The following is a 20,891-nucleotide window of genomic DNA, read 5'->3' on the forward strand; positions in this document are numbered from 1 at the left end:
AGAGAAGCCCTGGAAACCCCAACCCGTAACCTCAAAGCATGATATCGCTTCATCGCCTTGCCCGTTCAGAGCGGCTCCAGGCTGTGCAGTGGCGTGCAGATGGGACTTCAGAGGTCTGTCATCTTTTGATTAAGAAAAGGAAATGATTTCACTTTAAAGACATTCCTCATAGCCACCACGGCCACAGCATAGACTCTCTGCTCCTCTCGTTCAGTCCGCATGCTGTAATTCTTTCCCCTATACTGTACACTGTTAAACTTTAGGATGATTGTTACCTGTCCGCCTATAGCTGTCAGGAGACGGACAGTAAAAAAGCAAGCAAACCAATTCGGGTTAACACGAGAGCGAGCGAATCCATCCCTGCTTTTATTGTCAGGCTCTTACGACAGCGTACGGCGAATCAGCTCAGGGACCTGACCTTGGGTTAAGTGGGGCACTGTGCCATTTCTTCATGACCTCAGGCTTGTTAAGCGAAGAGATAGGGAGTCTGGGAGCACGGGGGGAGGTCTCAGAGATTGAGACGCAGACGTGGAGCTCCTCCATAAACCCGCAGAGACAGACTGAGGAGCGTCTCGCCCGTCACATTAAAACGTCTCTCAGCAACACATCTGCACATGAACTACAAATCACGTCTGGCCAGCGCTAGAGCTGTCGGGGAACTGTAAATGTTTCAGGAGACACAGATAAAAAACTCACTGACCCATCGCTAGGGTCCCTTGTGTGAGTCCGGTCTTGTTTTTAGACTTTGATTTCTCTGACTGCATATGAAAGCGCCGGCCAAGCATCTGCTGTCTGAGCTCTGATCTAATACTTAGCCATGACGTCTACATCATAGGAGGATTTTATCACTGATATCAGTGGATTGGTTTACATTACGTAGTATGAAAAATAATTATTAAGATCATTAAAATATTAATGTCATATTCATCATAACCATAATATTAAACATGACGTTTCAAAAGACTAAGCTCCAAGACCAAAGTATCACTCATATTCTTGCTGTTTTCGCATTTTTGCTGAAATTACAAGGGGTGGACTAATGAAATGTTATAAAATTGTGAAATATTATTACCATTAAAAGGAAAGAAAGAAAGAAAGAAAGAAAGAAAGAAAGAAAGAAAGAAAGAAAGAAAGTTTTCTATTTCAAATTTTAATTTTATTAATTTAAATAATTCTTGTGATTGCAAAGATTCATTTTCAGCAGTCATTTCTGCAGTCTTCAGTGTCACATGATCCTTCATACATTATTTTAAAATGTTAATTTGGCATCCAAGAAATATTTGTTATAATAATAATAATAATAATAATAATAATATTATTATTATTATTATTAATGTTGAAAACAGCTTTGTTGCTTTATTTATTTATGTATTTATTTTTTGTGGAAACTTTTTCAGGATTCTTTAATTAATATAAAGTTAAAAACAACAGCACTTACTTAAAATAGAAATATTTTTATATTTCATTATAAAATATATTATAAATGTCTTTGCAGTCATTTTGATCAATCCTTTAGAAGGTAAAAAAATATATAATTAAAATAATAATTTCATATAAGTATAATCACTATTTTATGTTATTTTATTTTATTTTATTTTTATTTTTTATTTTTTTATTTTTATTTAACTAAAGAGAGGAAAAGGAATAAGGGAACAGGTAACGCCGAATTCAGTCTCATGCTTTAATTAATAAAAACTACAGCAAAAGCACAGCATTTATTTGAAATATAAATATTTTTATATTTCATTATAAAAGACATTACAAATGTCTTTTTAAATCAATCCTTAAAGGGTATATATATATATATATATATATATATATATATATGAATTTCATGTTTATTTACATTATATACATTACAAATGTCTTTTTAAATCAATCCTTAAAAGGTATATATATATATATATATATATATATATATATATTTATGAATAAATATAGAAATAAATATATAAACATAAATGTTTTATTTTATTTTATTTTCATCCTGTCAGTTATACAACTGGAGAGAGGAAAAGAAATGAGGGAACACAAAATGTCACAAGCTGAATTCAATCTCATGCATTCATTAATAAGTAGTTCAAAAGAACAGCATTTGTTTGAAATAGAAATATTTTTAAATGTCATTATAAAAGACATTAGAAATGTCGTTGCAGTCACTTTTGATCAATCCTTAAAAATAAAACATAAAAAAATATATTAATTTAAGTATAAGTATACATTTATTTTTATTATTTTATTTTATTTTATTTTTTATTTTCATCTTGTTGCCAGTTAACTGGAGAGAGGAAAAGGAACAATAAACAGGAAATGTCACAAGCTGAATTCAAACTCATGCTGGCTGAATGCACAGTTCAGTTCAACGTACATACACCAGTCGCTATAGGCCAACTGGCATCTCTCTACTACTTTACCCCACACTCCGTCTATTATCTAAGGGATCGAGCCAGGTGTCAGAGCTGAAGCTGAGACCACCGGCATGACAGTCCCTCACCTCAGTCCAGGAGAAACAGATCGAAGTGCTTACCTGCCTGCTGCCGACTAGGCACTTTACACACCAGGACAACACACTGAAACCAGAACCACCTCGACAAGAAAACTCAGTGGTGTTGAGTTCACACGCTGATTACTGTTTGTCTAATAACAAATAGCAGTGTTGAAAATACATGCTTGAGGTAAACGTCCAGGTCACACTAATGCTCGTGTGCCCTATCGACTGCACCTGGACCCAACATATTATTCAAACATTCTCAATATTTTAATTGCCAGCCCAGACCCCACCCCACCGCCAGACCAGCGCGCGTACAGTACACTACCAAACAAACTGTCCAAAACAGAAGGGTTTCATAAGCACTCTCCCTTGCATAAACACACACAGGTGTACACTTGTGAAAAACACTCCCTCAAACTGCTCGCATTCTCATCTTTCTTCTGTCGAGCGACCCACAACACACACACACACGCGCGGTCTACGAGAGTAGGCCATCTAAGAATCGTATAACACGGCGCACACACATGAAACTAATTAAACATTATCACACTTCCTGTGACAAAACATTCATTAAAACTGCACACGCACACACACTCTCGCAAACACACACAGGCGAGCACGCGCTTCACATGCCCACCCAACCCACGACAGTTCTGTTTGACCTTGCGCTGCCATATTCATTACATCATTAAGTTACCTCTTCATTAACTTTTCATTATTTATGGGGGCTTTTGGGGAGGGGGACCTTTATCAAATACTATCTTTTGTTGAGCTCACAATGTGGAGGCAGACCCCCTCGAGAAATCGTCTGCCATGCCTCACTGCCAACAGGAGTATCAGCCTTGAACTCTGTCATCCTGTCCCCAGACCAGGGGCGGAAAAAGCGTCGGGCGGAAGTATTCCCTTTAAGATTACAGGCACAAACAAAGGCCAAAACGAGCTGCGTAACTCCTTTAATAAGCGGCGGGACTCTGGAATTAAAGATGGGTTCGGTTTGTTTGTTTTCCAATGGCGACAATGTTTCGCTTTTGCTTCTGTATTTGGGCTCCATTGTGTCGCCGATGTTTTGGAAAAAGAAATCAATAGACAATGCCATTTGAGTCATGCAAACATCGCTGACTACAGATAAACATATTTGTGTTCCCTACCCTTACACGAGCACCATTCTGTTCCCAAGGCGTATCGCGCTAGCTGTCATTAGCGAACCATCGGCCCCTCCACCGCCGCAGATTGCCTTTTTAAAAAAGTCTGGCTGCCGACCATTTCACATCGTTGGCCAATTATAAATGGCAAATCACAATCAAGCCGATTTTTCCCTTCCCCCCAGAAACACTCTACTCTGGCCTGGCTCCATGGCTGCTCTTGAATAATAGGGTGATAGCCCTTTGTGTGACAGCCTGCGCGGGCGTCGGGTATTTTACACATTCATGTGACGGATCCTGGGCTCAAACGGGCCCGCTCTTCAAACGGCGCGGCGGCTCAGCCAAGTCTCCAGCCTTTTGCCGAACACACATCCGAAACGCTAATAAATGGCTTCCTTCCCCAACCTACCCCTATCGGTCCGTATTAATCTGAGCACACGAGACAGGTGACAGCAATAAATGCTGCGAAAGTCTGCGAAGCCCCCCGAAAAAGGAATAAGAAAGATGATTTCAGATCAATGCTGAAGAGGGATCGGAGACAGCGGAGGAAGCTATTAAAGTGTATTAGGGCCGAGCATTAGGCTTTGACGGATAGGGCCCTCGCTGACTTCCAGTATCGCGGCCGTACAGCGCCGAGCCGAGACGAGCGTGCGCGTGTGTGTGTGTGGGTGTGCGTGCTGTGAGCTCTCTCTCCATCCACACTCCATCCCATGATCATTCGCCAATTACGGAGAGCTAATGCATCCAGAGCCTAGAATCCCACCCCAAAAACGAGGGGGGAAACTCTCCAGAGACCCGCTAATAATATAACTTAAAACATGCTGAGAGAGAGCATTATGCGCAAAATGGAAATCAAAAAAGAAAAACAGTGTAATTTAAACTGGGGCAAGCCTGGAATGGGTTTAACTTACAAATGGTAAATTCTCCATCTTTTTATCTCTCTGTCACTCACTCACTCACCCTCTCAGTAACACTAGCACCATGAACCAACACATTAGCCGTGGAGGGGGGTCTCAAGGCTGGAATAGGAGTCCAGCTGTTGGCTGTGAAAGAGCTGAGGAGCAGGTTGGGATGAAGCGGCTATGAGAGCCAGTAAAGAAAGAAAATTATTTGATTCCTTTTAGGTGTTAGCTTTAGTCTCCCTGAATAGCGGAGCTATAATTAGAACACTTTAAATAATATTTTACAAGCTAAACATCCTCACATTTGGTTATGGTGTTTTGTTCAAGAACAAGTATGTGAACGTTTAGTTCTGTAACATTGTACACTACTTAAAAAGGGGGTTTTCACAGCAATGCCATAGAAGAACCAGTTTTGGTTCCCCAAAGAACCTTTAAGTGAACAGTTCTTAAAAGAACCTTTTTTTTTTTTATTAGTGTGAAGAACATTTTGGTAATCTAAAGAATTGTTTTCCAATGTAACGAACCTTTTGCAGAATGAAAAGTTTTCACAGATAATAATAAATTTTTAAAAGTGTATGGCTACAGGCTGGCACAGAAGATTTGATTCTGATGCACAAGCTTGTGATTCAAATCAATTTCCGCTTTTATTCAATATTGATTATTTTGGATATAAAATTAACTGATTTGTATATTACACTCAGTGATTTTTTTTTTTAAATGTGACCCTGGACCACAAAACCAGTCATAATGGTTAATATTTGGGACAATAAGACGATATTTGGCAGAGATACGACTATCTGTAAATCTGGAATAAAAATACATAAATAATACTTAAATAATAAAAATACTGAGAAAATCGCCTTTAAAGTTGTCCAAATGAAGTTCTTAGCAATGCATATTACTCATCAAAAATTACGTTTTGATAAATTTACGGTAGGGAATTTACAAAATATCTTAATGGAACATGATCATTACTTAATATATTATTTATTTTATTTTTTTAAATATAAACATTTAAATGGTGGCCATCATTAAACATGACAGGTTTATTCAAACATACTTAATATATTTAATATTGAACAACTATAAAAAGATTACAATGAATATGTTATATGGTGCATATATTTAGCAAAATACCCCTCTCTAGACTTCATTTTTCAAGCTGACTAACGAGTTTATGATCACTGTAAATGTTTTTTTTTTTTTTTCTGAGGTAAATGTGATGTTATGTCACATTGTTTACAAACTGTTATTTTGACATCTTTCGGCGGTTGAAAAACTAATTAAGTGATTACATGAGACAGGATACGGATTTCAATAAGTTGTACGCTTTCTTTTAACATACCTTCAGATGTTCATTCATGTTTATTTCATGCTGTGGCTGGTTAAAGCGGAGGAGATGATCAGTTCGCATGCTGCTTCTCTTGAACCTGATCTGTTTAACCACATTAAACCCCAATACAGTATTTATTGCTTGAATACTGTGATATAATGGACAGAATTTGAAATCTGAGACTTTGTCTCATATCAAAAGTAACAAAGCTTATTACGATTTATTGGATGGGAGGTGCGCTACAATGTTCCATTCGTAATCTGACTAGAATAAACAGGCTAAACTAAACACAGATGAGAATTCCACATGAGAATTCCTTCATACATCGTTATACACTATTAAAAATGGACCTTTTTTTGAAAGAAAAAAAAAATCACTAAATATGTTGCTAATGTGAACCTTAATACTTTACACAGGCATTATGCATTATTATATATAATTCATGAGTCTGATTGGTGCACACAGAATGCTGACAACAACCTGCTTTAGTCATTTGCACATGACAAAGCTCTATTCTCCTCACCCACTAAAAAAAAAACAGCCCACATAATGATAAATAAAGACTTGCTAAAAGCTAAACTAGTATCATATCCAAACTCACAGAGCGAGAGGATGCAAAATCATACCTGAACAAATGTTTACTTTTTTGAATAGCTTCTGTCCTGGAAATACAAACAATTACACTGAGAAGCAATCGAGTCCAGCGTAATTGAACTGTTGATCTGTTAATTATAAGCAGTTAAGCAGAGTGACAAGCCACTGTTTATAATATCTACCCTACTATCAGAAATGAATGGTGCAGAACTTCTAAGGCCAAGAATAATGGATTAAAAAGAGTCAATCTCTCACTAACAGACTCGCACAAAAGCCACTCTCACTCTGCTTGACGTTATGCCCTAAGACTATGTTTTCCGAGCAGCTGGCTTGCTGAGAAGAGGTGTGCTGATATATTCTAATCAGTTCTTTAGCCTGTCTGATCCAATGGTTTGTGCGCCTATTTGTCGTTTTATCATCAAATTGCTCACTAGAACAGAATGTTACCGTCCTCCCTCAGAATGCCTGCGCCCCTCGCTCCGATTTTTCCTCAGCAGGCTGAATAATTATCTGTTGTTATGATTTTTCTTCCTCTCACCATCATTCTTAGTTTCTTTCATCGGTATGAGTTTCTGAATTTTTGTGGTGCTGTAGCTTTAGGACATTAAATCAAGTGTTAAATCCAAATAAGCAGGTGCAAATGACAAGCAGAGAATGTAAAGCATGTGTGTGCGTGCGTGTGTGTCAACCGCAAACCGTCCCACGGTACGCCTTCTCTCTACACTTCATCTACAGCATTATAAAGTCACATGAGGATTACTCATCTCCTTCTCCTCTTCCATCTACCTCTCTCCTCCTCTCCTTCTCCATGTCTGCGGAGTGCTCAGTCATATTCCGAGACATAATCCAAGTGAATATTGGAGAGTGGTGGCGGAGTTCAGATTGGATCTGTGTAGCGCTGACAGACTACATCATCCGGGAGGGCCTCTAAGCCCCAGTGAAATAGTTGTGTCTGCCGCACAATATTACTGTCATGCTCCTCAGTGTGTCCCCCCCTCCCTTACAAGCAGACGCTCTGAGATTCCACACAAACATCCAGAACAACGGACTGCGTGAATGTACAATATTTTGTAGATATACACTCACATACACAGAACGTGAATTTACAAAAGAAAAAAACTATGGACACTTTCTACACATATTTGGATTAAAAAAACTTTCACTGTGAATTCTGACATTTTTACGTATTTATTAACGTTTTATGTATCTTAATTACACACAGTACTTTTCTTCATAATTTGACAGATTACATTTTTGTAAGTAGTGACAGACAGTATAAATATTCTGTTATATAATTATAGTGATATTATCTTTATTCTTCAGTAATTGTCATATTTAATCTTCGCATGCTCTTCGCTGACACTGTCACAGTAAAAAAATTTAAAAAAGGAAGAAGTTGTGATGGAAATGATGCCAAAACAGTTATAGTTTCTGTTAAGATGCATATAAATCATTCTGAAATAGTAACTATTGAAATGGAGTATTGCTATTTTAATATTCATTACGATTATCATTGTTTTTAAAGGAGAAGAACACTTCCAGAACAAAGATTTACAGATAATGTACTCACCCACTTGGTATCCAAGAGGTTCATGTCTTTCTTTCTTCAGTCATAAAGAAATTATGTTTTTTGAGGAAAACATTTCAGCATTTTTGTCCATATAGTGGACTTCAATAGTGTTTAAACTTTCAAAATGCAGATTAAATGTGTCATCAAACGTTCCCTGCCGAGAAAGAAGGGTCTTATCTACCAAAACGATCTGTTATTGTCATAAAAATAATACAATTTCTATACTTTTTAATGTCAAACGCTCGTCTTGTCTTACTTTGCCTGAACTCTGTTTTTTTCCGGTTCATGACAGTTAGGGTATGTCAAAAAACTCCCATCTCATGTTCTCCCTCAACTTCAAAATCGCCCTGTATCGCTGTTTTACCTTTTTTGTTAAGGGTGTTTGATCTTCTTTGCATGTTCACTTTGCAAAGACTGGGTCAGTACTTCTGCAGTGATGTAGGATGATTCTGAAATGATTTTTAAAGTTGAGGGAGAAAATACGATTCGAGTTTTTTGATACACCCTAACTGTCTTGAGCCAGAATACACAGTTCAGGCAGAGCAAGACAAGACGAGCATTTGAGATTAAAAAGTATTTAAATTGTATTTTTTTAATAAAAATAACCAATTGTTTCACCAGATGAGACCCTTCTTTATTGGCTGGGATTGTTTACAACCGCATTTGGGATCGTTTGAAGCTGCATTTAAACTGCATTTTGGAAGTTCAAACTCTTTGTTCTAGAAGTGGACTTCTCCTTTAACATTTAATAATTTTATTTTTATTTATTTTTTATTTTATTATAGCACGAGTAAAACAAAATGTAGATAGAAAAGGCAAACAAATAAAACATGAAATTAAGCAAAAAGGCAAGAAAAGAAAGTAACAGTAAGCCTGCACAGTTCTATTTGAAATTACATTCCAATTGAAAGTGTATTGTCACAAGAAACAAATGTTTGTTTCTACAACCTTTGATAAAGTACAGTACTGTAGGTGTTGATAAAATTCTTCTGTCTCTGACATGATGAGGTAAGAAAACCACAATGCGTTAAGACCAATAAAAGCTCTGTTTCTGTTACCCGAGTTACAAATGTTCTCTTGGCTTATGGAGTTTCCATTTCCTCTTTGAGTCAGTTTGATCAGTTAATAACATTAGATCACTTCAACTCTCCAGCGCATGTTCCCCCACTTTGAATCCCCTCAAGGTGGAACTATTGAAATGATACGGAGTCACTTTGAAGGGAGGCGGTTTGCTGGAGTGGGTGTTACTCCAATGTACATGATTACTCATGAGCGAGCGCTGAATATGTATGCATGAGGATAAATGATGTCATATCGCATTAGTATAGAGAAGAGGGACAAGAGAGGAGAGAGAGATGGATGGAGGAAAAGAATAAAGCAGAAGGAAGGAGGGAGGGGGACTGTAGGGAGTGCGGCTGAGGCTCTTGGGAAAGGGGACAGTGTGTCATATGAGCTTCAGAGTGAGAGGCCTTTATCAAGCGAGGCATGAGCCGCAGTTGAGACTGTCCCGCGCAAATATGGCAACCACCTGCTCACCATTGCTCTGCGTCTGCAAAGAATTAATTTGGAGTTTGGGGTAATTGTAACAAAAATACAAAATCTGGCCGCGTCACATTCATTTCTCTCGGCCCGGCGGCGTTTAATTCGAAACAGGTCTTTTCGGCGGACGCTCGCTCTTTTCTGGAGGGATTGCGGCAGGTTATTTGCCCGGGAGAGACAGCCGACAAACGCTTATATCCTGTCCGGGTCTCTTCATACCACTCCGGCTTCACATTCCACACGTCGGAGATAAATGCGGAGGGCCGTGCCAATGTTGCAGCTGCGTGCAAATCAGGAACCTTTAAGGACGCACTTTAAGGAAGCAACTGGCCTGTCGAACAGTTGTCCGATGTAATTACCGCATCTGTGCGCGTGCGTGTGCCTTTGTATATCATCGTGCGATATTCTTCGAGACTGAGCACCATCAGTGTCTCTCTATATGATTGAAGGTGTTGACGCGTCGCTGTGTGTGCGCATGCATTGGGAAAACCAACTGAATATTTCATCATGCATGAGCGTGTGCGCGTGTGATTGAGTGTGTGTATATCTCCTGATTGAGATTGGTTTGACTGGCTGGGAGGGAACAGATGTCAGCATGTGTCGACTGCCAGCAAGACTGAACAAAGCCAATCGCATCGTCTCCCTGTCCAAGAGCACTAAAACAAGGGACCTGCAAAACCATGGCCTGATATTAGCTGTCAACAAAACATACAACAGCACACATGTGTGCTCAACTAGCATCTAAACTTTTCCATTTGCCCAGAATGGGCTTGGGAATGCAATCAATTGGCATTGTTCGCGAGACCAAGCTCGCGGCGCGCCGGATTTGTTACCGCTCCCCGTGTTGTTATTTACTAGGTAGTACTCCTGTGTGACCGCATGATTAATTAACATAGAACCACGAACTGCGTTAAGACCCAAACTGATAATTTATGGCCCTATCGCATACACACATGGTCAAAACAAAGCGTTTAAACGCTTATGGAAAATATGAGTCATTCAATGAGGCATGTTCATCAGATATATGAGACAGAAGTTATGAGAGGACTCCGCAAGGACAACATTCTGCTCACTGATGCAAACGGTTAATATTAACACACGTGCAAACACCGTAATTATGCGCTATTTTTGTGGAGATGCATATCACATGATCAATTTTCATGAAACTTTGAGAGGTATCAAGAAAATGTCAGTGGAACGTTTCAAATCGGGTGAGCGCGGAAAGGAAGGGAAAACTGAATGACTCTTGTTTGGTACTAATGTGTGTTGACAGCTTATGTGGTATTTTTATTCTTTCAGGTAAAGCTCTTAATGACAGCTCTTACAAGGTTGTGCGAGTTTCTTCTTGGTCAGGTTTTTGAATGGTTCTCATTGTATCGATAATGACACCTCTTCTTCTGCATCAGAAGACATGCACACATAAATATACCCACACTGCGAGAGGAAAAGGGAGAGAGAGAGAGAGAGATTTTTTGATGGGAAGAAAAATTAACTGACTGTAAATACCGGCTTAGTTTAAGCGAAGACGGTTTTTCGTCTCTTAGATTTCAGAGTTACTGCTTCGCGAGGTCGTGTGAGTAACATTTGGAAGGATGCATTACGGAACTATTAGCTTGACATCCAACACCAGAGACACATGCAGGGGCAAGGAGGTGGTGGAGAGAAAGAAGAGCGCGGAGAGAAAAAGAGAGTGAAAGTGAGGGTGTGATGCGCCATGACAAGAAAGCATCATGGGACTTGTGTGCATGGAAGTGTGCACGACAATATGTCATGCCTCCCCTCTCTCCTTATCTTCTTATCACCTTTAATTATTTATTTTTGATCAGTCAGCTTGTCTTGTTGCTGAGAGGACAGCAGAGGTTAACTGGTAAAGTAGGTTTCCCAGGTGCACACGTTGGGATTGGCGAATTAAAGGAAGCCCCTGTTAGAGGGGCCGTCGTATCGACTGTTGTGCATCCAATCGAGCATGTTCGTAATGACATGCTGAAAGAAGTGCGGGAAGAACTGGAACATGAAAAAATGAGAGACAGAGGAGGAGACGTAAGAAAGAAAGAGAAAAGCACACCAGATGCCTTGGATGACAGATTGCTGGAGTGCAACCCCATCAGTGGCGTTTCTCTTTCTAAGACTGCTTGTAAGAGGATGGGTGACTGTTTGTAGGGGTGGGAAATATTTCGGTTGAGACCACAGGCAATGGATTTCGGGTTTTACGGAGTTCCCAAAGCAGCCCGACCATTGTGGCAAACATGAACGCGGCCCAGTCGCACACATGTGTTCCAACTCTGGTGACCTCTTAACTTCACCACATTGTAAACCGCACTCCATCTCCCTTAAGACTTTTACAGCCTGCTAGGGGTGCATAACCCTGGGGTTAAAGAGCAATCTGTAACTAATTAGCCATTTGACTGCCAGTGCTGGTTGCCGAACAGGAAGAATTAAGTGGAGTGAGGTAGGACGGTGGTGGTGACGGGGAAAGGCAGCAGGTGGAAAGAACCGGGACGTGGGGTTTGATTTGGATCTAGATTATTTTTAACCACAGGACCTGGTTACAAAGGCATCGGCCGTCGTTTATGGGCCTCCTGGTGTGGTCCCTCAGTAATGACTGCCAGACCTGGAGCAAACAAGCTTTTTAGTGTTCACCAGTGTCTGAAGCATTCAGGACGTTTACATGCAGTTATAATGGAGCTACAGTGGGTTTTTGTGTAGTCAATCTACAGTCTTCTGTCTATCCATGTATACATGACACACTTCGAAAACAAATATATGAAGGATTAAAAGGCCATCTGTAGTAAATTGCTGGACAAAGCTAAACTACAAATATCAGAATACATAATACAGATCTGTTAGTCATGTAAGACATGACGATTGCATCAACTGCATGGAAACGAACCTCATGATTCTCAAAGTCCCTAATTTTTAAGGTTCCTAATATTGTTTTTGGAGTCTTTTTACAATAGGTTGACATGCATGCAGGATCAAACAACTCTTTCTCAATTCTCAGTCTTTCAGATTCTAAGATTCAGATTCAGTCTCTCTAAACCAAGCCTACTCTGCTCTAACTGGTCAGATGTTGTTATCGGTCTACCACGTACAGCACATGTCAGAAACGATACACCTATCATCATAGTTCAGTTTTTTGAACGATTTATTATGTATCATACTTACAGGTTGTGGTTCAGTGGATCCAGCTGGTTCAAATAAACTGGGTACTGAGCCATCTTTTAAAAACAAGCCATTTGTGGATCCCACATTGAACTCCCCGAGATTAGAGAAGCAGTCATCAGTAAAATAACGTGTTTGACGGTGGGTCAAGTTTTTTGCGGCCAGCCAACGTAGAACATAGGTGGGCATTATGCACATACGTTACACTGTGACATGCAGCCATTACGTAAGTGGGATTTGAACTACTAATGACTCGTTCAGGCCATTCAGAGTCGATTATTACTTTTGGGAGACAATAAATTTTGTCATGCACTTTCAGCTTCACAACTTTGTAGATAGTTTGCATTCACATACTGCTACATTACACACTGGATGACAGGCATCACTTGAAATGGCAAAATAGGCGCACTTTATCTTAAACGCATGAAAGTTTCGCCAATCACTATTACATATTCAGGTCTTTAGCGACCTGGACTTATATATCCTGCACGGATGGATGTCTAACTGCTGCAATAGCAAAAAACTCTCTTGATATTTTAAGAACAATTACAGAATACAATTAATTTGCTCCCTTTTGAAATGTAGAGGGGTACAGTTTGAGCAGATGATTGTACCATCGCCATCACTGTCAGATCATACTTCCACAGTACATTCAGCATCTGGCTCATATTCGCGATCTTAACCATATTCGTAAAACTATCGCTTTCAATGACTTCAAAATCAATAGCAGTTTATTCACCACATCTACCATAAAGTGATTTACATCAATATGTTTATATATACATTTATATATACATTTATACTTTATATATGCATTTATATTTTATTGCACACAGAATTTGCTCTGCAGTAAAGCCATTCAAACCAGTTAAATTTTTGTTAATGATATTCTTTTGTTTTATGCCTGCGGTAATTATGAGTGAAACATCACATCATTATTATCTATTAAACAGTGCCACCTCGAGGAATAAAGGTGAATTGCATGTATTGAGTCATCAGATATTTGAATATTTTTTAATAAAATAGACTTACACTAATACACACCTCAGGTCTCTTTACACTTAAAAAATAATAATCATAAAACAGATATTCTGTTAAATGTTATTATTTTTCTTGTTATATTGTTTATAATGAACAGATTGAGGTATACTAATAAAGCTGATGTCTAACTTTAAAAAATGAAGGGGGGAGACGGTAGTAAATAATGTCCCGGGTCACTAAAAAACCAAGGTATGCATTTAAAGGTTAATCAAAATTTTCTCTCTAGTGATGTACCACAAACTTCTTCAGTCATTTAACCATTTAGCCACTTAAACGCTCCCCTTTCTTACAAGCGACTGCATTTTCACTTGGATGTGCATTACTAATCAGAAGAAAAGATTTGTTGCAACGTCGGTTATATTGCAATGCACTTGTTCAAAAAAATTTGAAACCGACTGAGCAGGACAAAGAAGAACAGATAAAGAAGCGTCTTCGCTGCTCATTTGCATAAATGCATGATCTGCTCAAATTACTGATGTCCAGTTAGACTAAAATATTTGCATGACATTATAAAAACAGTAATTATTACTTCAGTACAACTTAAATCATACTTGTAAAGTGCATGCAAATGTGCCGACTGAAGAAAAAACGAGACAGAAAGATAAAGAGGGACAGATAAAGAGGAGACAACCTATGACAAATGAAGAATTTAGTGAGGAAGAGGAAGAATGGGCAAAAAGAGATATAGGGAAAGCGAGGCATGACGGGAAAAAGACATTTGTGTGGGATGACAAAAACAAAGAGATGAAGAAAAAGGGAAAGGAGGTATTGTTAGGCAAAAGAGAGAGAGATGAATATAGATGGAAGGAGAAGGGAGAGAGAAGCGCAGAGCAGGCCTTGTTGGGGCTGGGCCCCTGCCCCTCATCCATCAGCGTATCTGCGGAGGGATCAGGGCCGTGCAATGAGCCGTGGGCACCCTTACACATGTTGACACTCCTCAAAATAAGATCCATTTACCTCCAGCCTGCCGTTCCAGCTGCAAGCACACCCCTCACTGGAGGTTAAGACACCCCCTCCACCACCACCCCCCACCCTGTGTCTCAAATGGTCTCCGCTGCCAGGTTATCTATGCTAGGTGAGATAAAGAAAACTGAGGGAAAAAACTGTTACTTTAATAATCTGCAGATGGCCCAGATGCAACGTTCCCCTACGTAAGGTCTCCGTGAGCTCTCAATACTGCAGTCTCTACTTTCCAGAAAGAGAGGAATACCATGATTCCATCTACCCGGGCACTTCGGCCCTATCTGCTCGGAATATAATGAGAGCAGAATTAGCTCTGGACTGTTTCGTTTTGCGTCCATATTCAGGGCTGATTACTTTCATTATCATAGATCTATCAGCCTTTTATTTTTCCTCATCAAGTTGCAAATTTGGGTCTTCTTGTCCACTGTCCAGCCACTTTCACACCACCCTAAATGACTAATGATGCATTTAACTGGAGAATTAGCAGCAGAGTGGAGAGAGAGACAGAGAGAGAGAGACGGCAAGAGAGAGAGAGGCATGTATTAACGCAACGTCATACCTCCATGAAAATGGAGTGCCTAAGGAAAACAAAAGAACAAATCAGAGAGAGAGAGAGAGAAAGTGAGAGAGTTGTTGGGCGAACGGGAATGCGTCAGATAATGAGACATTTCTTTTACCCACCAGCTCTCTATGTGTGTGTGCGGTACCACGATGATACGCCTGTTTTCCCCCGGCCCCCATTATCAGTGCACTTGAACCCAGGCTAACAATGAGTTCATAGAGATTGAGAAGTGCCGAGCCCTTAATTGTATGTATTTAGTCACGCAAACAGAGGCAATGGCCTGAGAATGGCTAGTTAGCCAATGACATCATTTGAGCTTTGGAGTCGACTCAATGGACCCGTAGCAAATTTGCACAGTGGCAAACGTCTATCCATCGCCGCTATGAAGAAGCAGCGTGGAGTCTCTCCAGATCAATGTGGTCCCGTTGGTCGTGTCTTGAGATTTACCACACAGCTTTGCTTTAAGGTCTCAGATGTCTCCCAAGTGACTTTCTACTCCACGTCTTAACCGTCTCTGTCTTCTGGCTTTTTTTTAAGCACTCGCTTCGTTCTGTTGTGTGTGCCGGTGTGTGGAGTGCGTGATCTGTCAATCAATGGCTCCAGTCAGTGGCGGCGGTATGGAACCGCTGATCGCATCATGATGTTAGTGTGCCTGACTTGCTCTGCACAAAGGAAGAGGAGCACAAGGCTTCTCAAGCAGAGATGTCAGCACTCGAAAAATCAATCACCATCTGGGCTCTTCTCTTCCCAGACTAGAGGGAGGGAGAGAGAGAATGAGACAAGAAAGAAAGAAAAAAAAATGGAGGAAAAAAGAAACGGAAAGGACCAGCTGAGAGGCGCAACATTGTGGCAATGTTGTGGCAACGTTGTGGCAGTCCACCCATTAGGCGTTGTGAGAACGACGCACATTAGCCGCAAGCAAGGTCACCCAAAGCAAACACAGATTAGCAGAAAGAAAGCAGCGATTTGTCTGCCTGACTAACACCTTGGGACCTGAGGGTCATCGGGTTTACCGCAGATTTTTGTGTGATTCCTTTTTACGATTTTTCTCTTTTTGCACATTTCTTTCCCATCTGCTATGCAGCTATGCTGCTTTATCAGACGCTTTTAAACGTAAACTCCTCTCTCTTCCCTTATAAACACAAAGATAAATACTTTACGCAGACGGCGCCTCTTTTAAAGACCCCTACGGGTGGCTCTGCGTTCGCAGAGGGGTGTTGGGACAGCGGCGTGATTTTTGCAGCAGTGTTGCCTCTTTTCAGTAGCACAGCTGTGTGAAAAATACCAGTTAGAAAGGGTGCTGAGGCAGCAAAAGCATTTAATACTCAACAAACAGTTATCTAAGCCCATGTCCAATAACCAGACACCACTGTAATGTGACCTACATACTAAGTGAATAAGAATTTTTACATCAGGGAGGGGCTGAGGAGAACAGCACAGAGCACAGCTCATTCAGCTGACAGTAATTAAATAGCAAGTATTCCTTTTCACTGCCCTTTTGCCTCTCTCCCAGCTAAGAAAGTATAATGTAACAGAACATATTGTGCCCTTCTCTGTATTCTTTTTTTCCCTCTCTCTCTCGTTTTCTTACTACTTCTCTCTCCGCCTCCCAGCTCTCTGTCTCCTGCTTAACCTCAGCCAGATTTAATTAAATGAAGAATTGGAGTTTGATTGTTCATTTGATCTCTTGCTTTGTGACGGCACATTGTAGATCGCAAATAGTTGCACAGGTGCATGCAACATTCAATTTTTTTTGTCATCTCACCTCACGTTTAGACACTGTAGACCTCCGACGTAAATACAGACGCACGCTCGCAGGTGAAACCTCAGCCGTGCTGCAAGATCAGGTAGGCCCTTTGCAGACAGACCACTGAAAGATGATGAAAGAGGGGAAATGAACGTACGGCGGAGAGCGGGCTGCCAGGAACAAAGCAGGTGTCCATATTAATGCTCGGCGCGCTCCTGAAAGCCCTGCCGGTGAGGCGGGTGCAAAGAGCAGAGTCAGGGAAAAGAAAGTTTTACCCCCCAATTAGATGAACGAGAAGTCACCAGGTTGTAAACTTTCAGTCAAAGTAGCGAATCATCGCAAAAGAACTCTTCTTTTAGGTTCTTCCAAACAATGACATTCATTTCCGCTTAGGCTCTTTAACGTACGTTTCACGTACGATGTTTTTGAAAGCGTTTTTGGTGAAACTTTGAGGGGGCGACGGGAGGAATAACACACAGGCTGTGTGGCGCTGGCTATATCGGACTCAAGTTCAAAGACTAAGAGTCAAACATCTCCAAATACAGCACTGAGTGATGCAAATGATGCGTTTAGCACAAGGCATAACATGTTCCCATTTGGAAAGACTGGAGATTATATAAATAGCTGAGCATGAGTCAGACAGCCAGTCCCTATTCTGAAAACAGGATTTTGTTTTCATTAAACAACAGCACATAAAAAACTTTCAGGCAGAAAAAGGGTGATAAGACGAAGGGAAAATGAAGCAAAAACTGCTAAGGATCAATTACTGCACGTCAGGAGTGGTTTAATTGAATTCTCGTCCACAGCTGCCACACTTTTGGCTGGTTGTAGGTGCGCCCGTTCGCATTCGTCTGGTCGCGTCGCCTTCGACCGCATTCACAGACGCATTCAAAGGTCTGACAAAGAGTCAGACGGAGAACAAAAACATTGGAAACGTACAAAAAAGACGAAGGAAATAAAAGTGCGATGCAAACACCAGATCAAGTCTCAGCGTTCAAATGGGGATTAAGCTAAATCTTTGAGTAAACCCAAAAGTTACCGGTGAAGGAGGAGGAGGAGAAGGAGAAGGAGGGAGGGCCAGGAACCACAACAATTCGCTTTTGCAGCAGCCTGAGGAACTTTGATGCTAAATGTGTACGAAGAAGGAGACAAAACAATGTAAAAAATGGCGTGCGATTTCCTCCACGGCGCGTTTACACGCACCTTCGTTCTGTTAATTCAATTACAGACACTCCTGTGTTTCCTGCTTGTCTTCCCTTTTCCGTCTTTTTTACGGTGCGGTGTTACAGCGCAGCCTCGCATTTCTGTAAAGCCCTCATAAATATAGAGAGGATGGAGGTGAAGAGGAGAGAGAAAACCATCACATTATTTCTCCTTCTCCTTTTCAGATTCGCTCTCCGAGCGCTTTGTCGATGACCGCTGTTTCTTCACACTACTGCTATCTTTAAGCCCCCACTGATTTTAAGCTTCCATGTAGAAACCAGTCTCCATTGAGGAGAAGTCCTTTGTAAACTTAAATACACCCCAATGTGTCCCTCAACAAAAGCTTCTCCAATTCCTTTCTGTCTGGCCTTTTTTAATGCCTTAAGTTTAGGTGGTCTGTGGGTGGTAGATTTTTTTTCCTCTCTCTCTCACTCTCTCTTTTTTTTTTTTTTTTTTAATCAAGCATTAGCACTGCTCCCCATTCAGCGCCACAGCGACTATAAAAATTCATCAGGATTAAAATGACCTCACAAGCAAAATTAAAGTTCCTATAGTACACAATGGGGGCTGTATCTTTTTTAACATGTCCTCAGGGCCTTGGGAACAGAATTGTTTCCTGACAAAGTGCTCTCGCATTGACAATGGGCACCTTTCAGGCCTTCTACACCGACTGCCTTTAGAGAGCAGGAGAGGGACTTATTTCACATATCAATCAAAGAGAGGATGAAAAAATGGAGTGAGAGAGAGAGGGAGTGAGAGAAAGACCCTCATCTGGTGCAAGTGGTGCTTCAAAATGTGAACAGATCAAAATAGGGTATATGCTGCTTTTATGGGGGTCATTGACGGATGTTTAGAGGTGGACGGAGAGCGAGATTCCTGTGGGAAGGGTGAGTAAAAGACTGCATATCTGATGCCCAACCGAGTGTGTGTGTGAGTGCGCGAAAGCGAAGGAAGTGTACTGTATCAAACCGCAGAGGCTTTACTTTACATTCTCAAAAAAGCACAACCATCTTAAGAGTACAGTGGCACACATACACGCTCCTATTACGCCGGCGTACCCATATAAAGACCCCAGCGTCTGCGCCGTGTGCCACCCACAGCGTCCTCCGTGTGGCTGTGTCACTAATCACGCTGGAAATGAATTGGGTGCCAGCAGTGGTAATTCCACATCGTATTTGAGCACCTCAGCCCAGATCTGAGGGACACATATAAATATAGTATTCCTGGACAGGTGGATTAATGAGGCTCCTTAAAGGCCTTCTTTATAGGTCAGCGCCTGCACCGCACAGCCACGACAGCCTAATCCCCAAAAAATCGTCTCATCTACCGCTCAATTCATTAAAGTGCAGAAAGGGATGGAGAGAGAGAGCGGGAGTGGGAAAGATGGAAGGGGCTAAGGAAAATATCTGAAGGGTATATACATGAGAGGACTTGGTAGCAACGGTTTACTCGTAATTCAAAGCGCTCTGATTCGAGAGCACCTACACAAGTAGTTGGTAATACAAAGTGTAGGTGTTCTTTGCTACAAAGTACTCAGTTTCAATGACATTTTCAATGCCTTCTTTACATTTAATAATGTAGAATGTGTTTACTCTGCATGCATATTCCACGGCTGAAAAGAAATAGAAACAATTTAGCCTGTGTCATCAGTTCAGTTGATGTGGTTTTAGAATTGGGGCAGGGCTTTTTTGGACAGAGCTTTGATAGGATATCATATTAAACCTGATTAGATCATAGTAATAGCTTTAGGGCTCTTATGATAGATGCTAGCCTTAGGACCTGCCTGTTTTCTTAATATTTCTTCTTGTGTGCAGAGCTTGAATTAATCTTTTTCTTATGTGGGTACAAACAGCTGAGCACGGCAAACTCTCTTTACACCTGAGAAGCCGAGGCTGGATTGTATAAATGTGTCTGAGGGCACACGTAAATGCATTTTTAGATCAATTTTGTCTTATGTATGTTATTAATAGAGATTATATACAGTATACACACTGTACATACATATTTTATTGGATTTGTAAATGTTATGTTTCACACTTACTTATAAATCATAAATATAGATAAGAAATAAAACATCCTTCAATGTAAACAGTCTGCAAAGTGCATTATAAAAAAAAGTTGGCTCTAAATCGTCTTAACGAGTCGTCATATTTTTGAATCTTCTGCCTGTTACCGATATACGTCACTAGGTAAAACACTAGCATAATCCCGCCTGCCTGTGAAATAGGAACACTCGGACCTGCCGACAAACACTTCCACCAGTTAGTGTGTTTACATCATGTCGAGAAGATGCAGAGTTTTGCGCTGTCAAAGCGAATTTGTTTTGTTTTCATTGCCGAAAGATAATGATGTGAAGAATTAGTGGTTAAAATTAGTTTTTTTTCCGCAATACCATTTAAACCTTTTGTTGTGTGCTCATCATTTTACCAAGGATTGCTTCTCTAATCTTGGCTTTTATCTTTGTTGGCTTCTAGTCTTCTTTATTTGGACCAACAAGTTTCTCAGAATCACAACCTGTAAGTACAATTTATACATTATGTGTACATTTTCAGTTGAGTGCCCAAAATATACATTTTTTGTGACATATACCTAGTGCAGCTTTAGATTTCAAGGTAAACAACAATATTACTGTCTTGCTGAAA

The 20,891-nt window shown here is 40.4% G+C and overlaps 1 protein-coding gene across 5 annotated transcripts in view; it reads right to left on the reverse strand.

Annotated features, from left to right (window-relative positions):
• Positions 1-20,891, reverse strand: part of znf536 (zinc finger protein 536) — a 211,522-nt gene that overhangs the window by 150,163 nt on the left and 40,468 nt on the right. The window lies entirely within an intron of this gene.

This window comes from Labeo rohita, chromosome 7 (genome assembly GCF_022985175.1).
Source record: "Labeo rohita strain BAU-BD-2019 chromosome 7, IGBB_LRoh.1.0, whole genome shotgun sequence".
In the NCBI taxonomy this organism is placed as follows: Eukaryota; Metazoa; Chordata; class Actinopteri; order Cypriniformes; family Cyprinidae; genus Labeo; species Labeo rohita.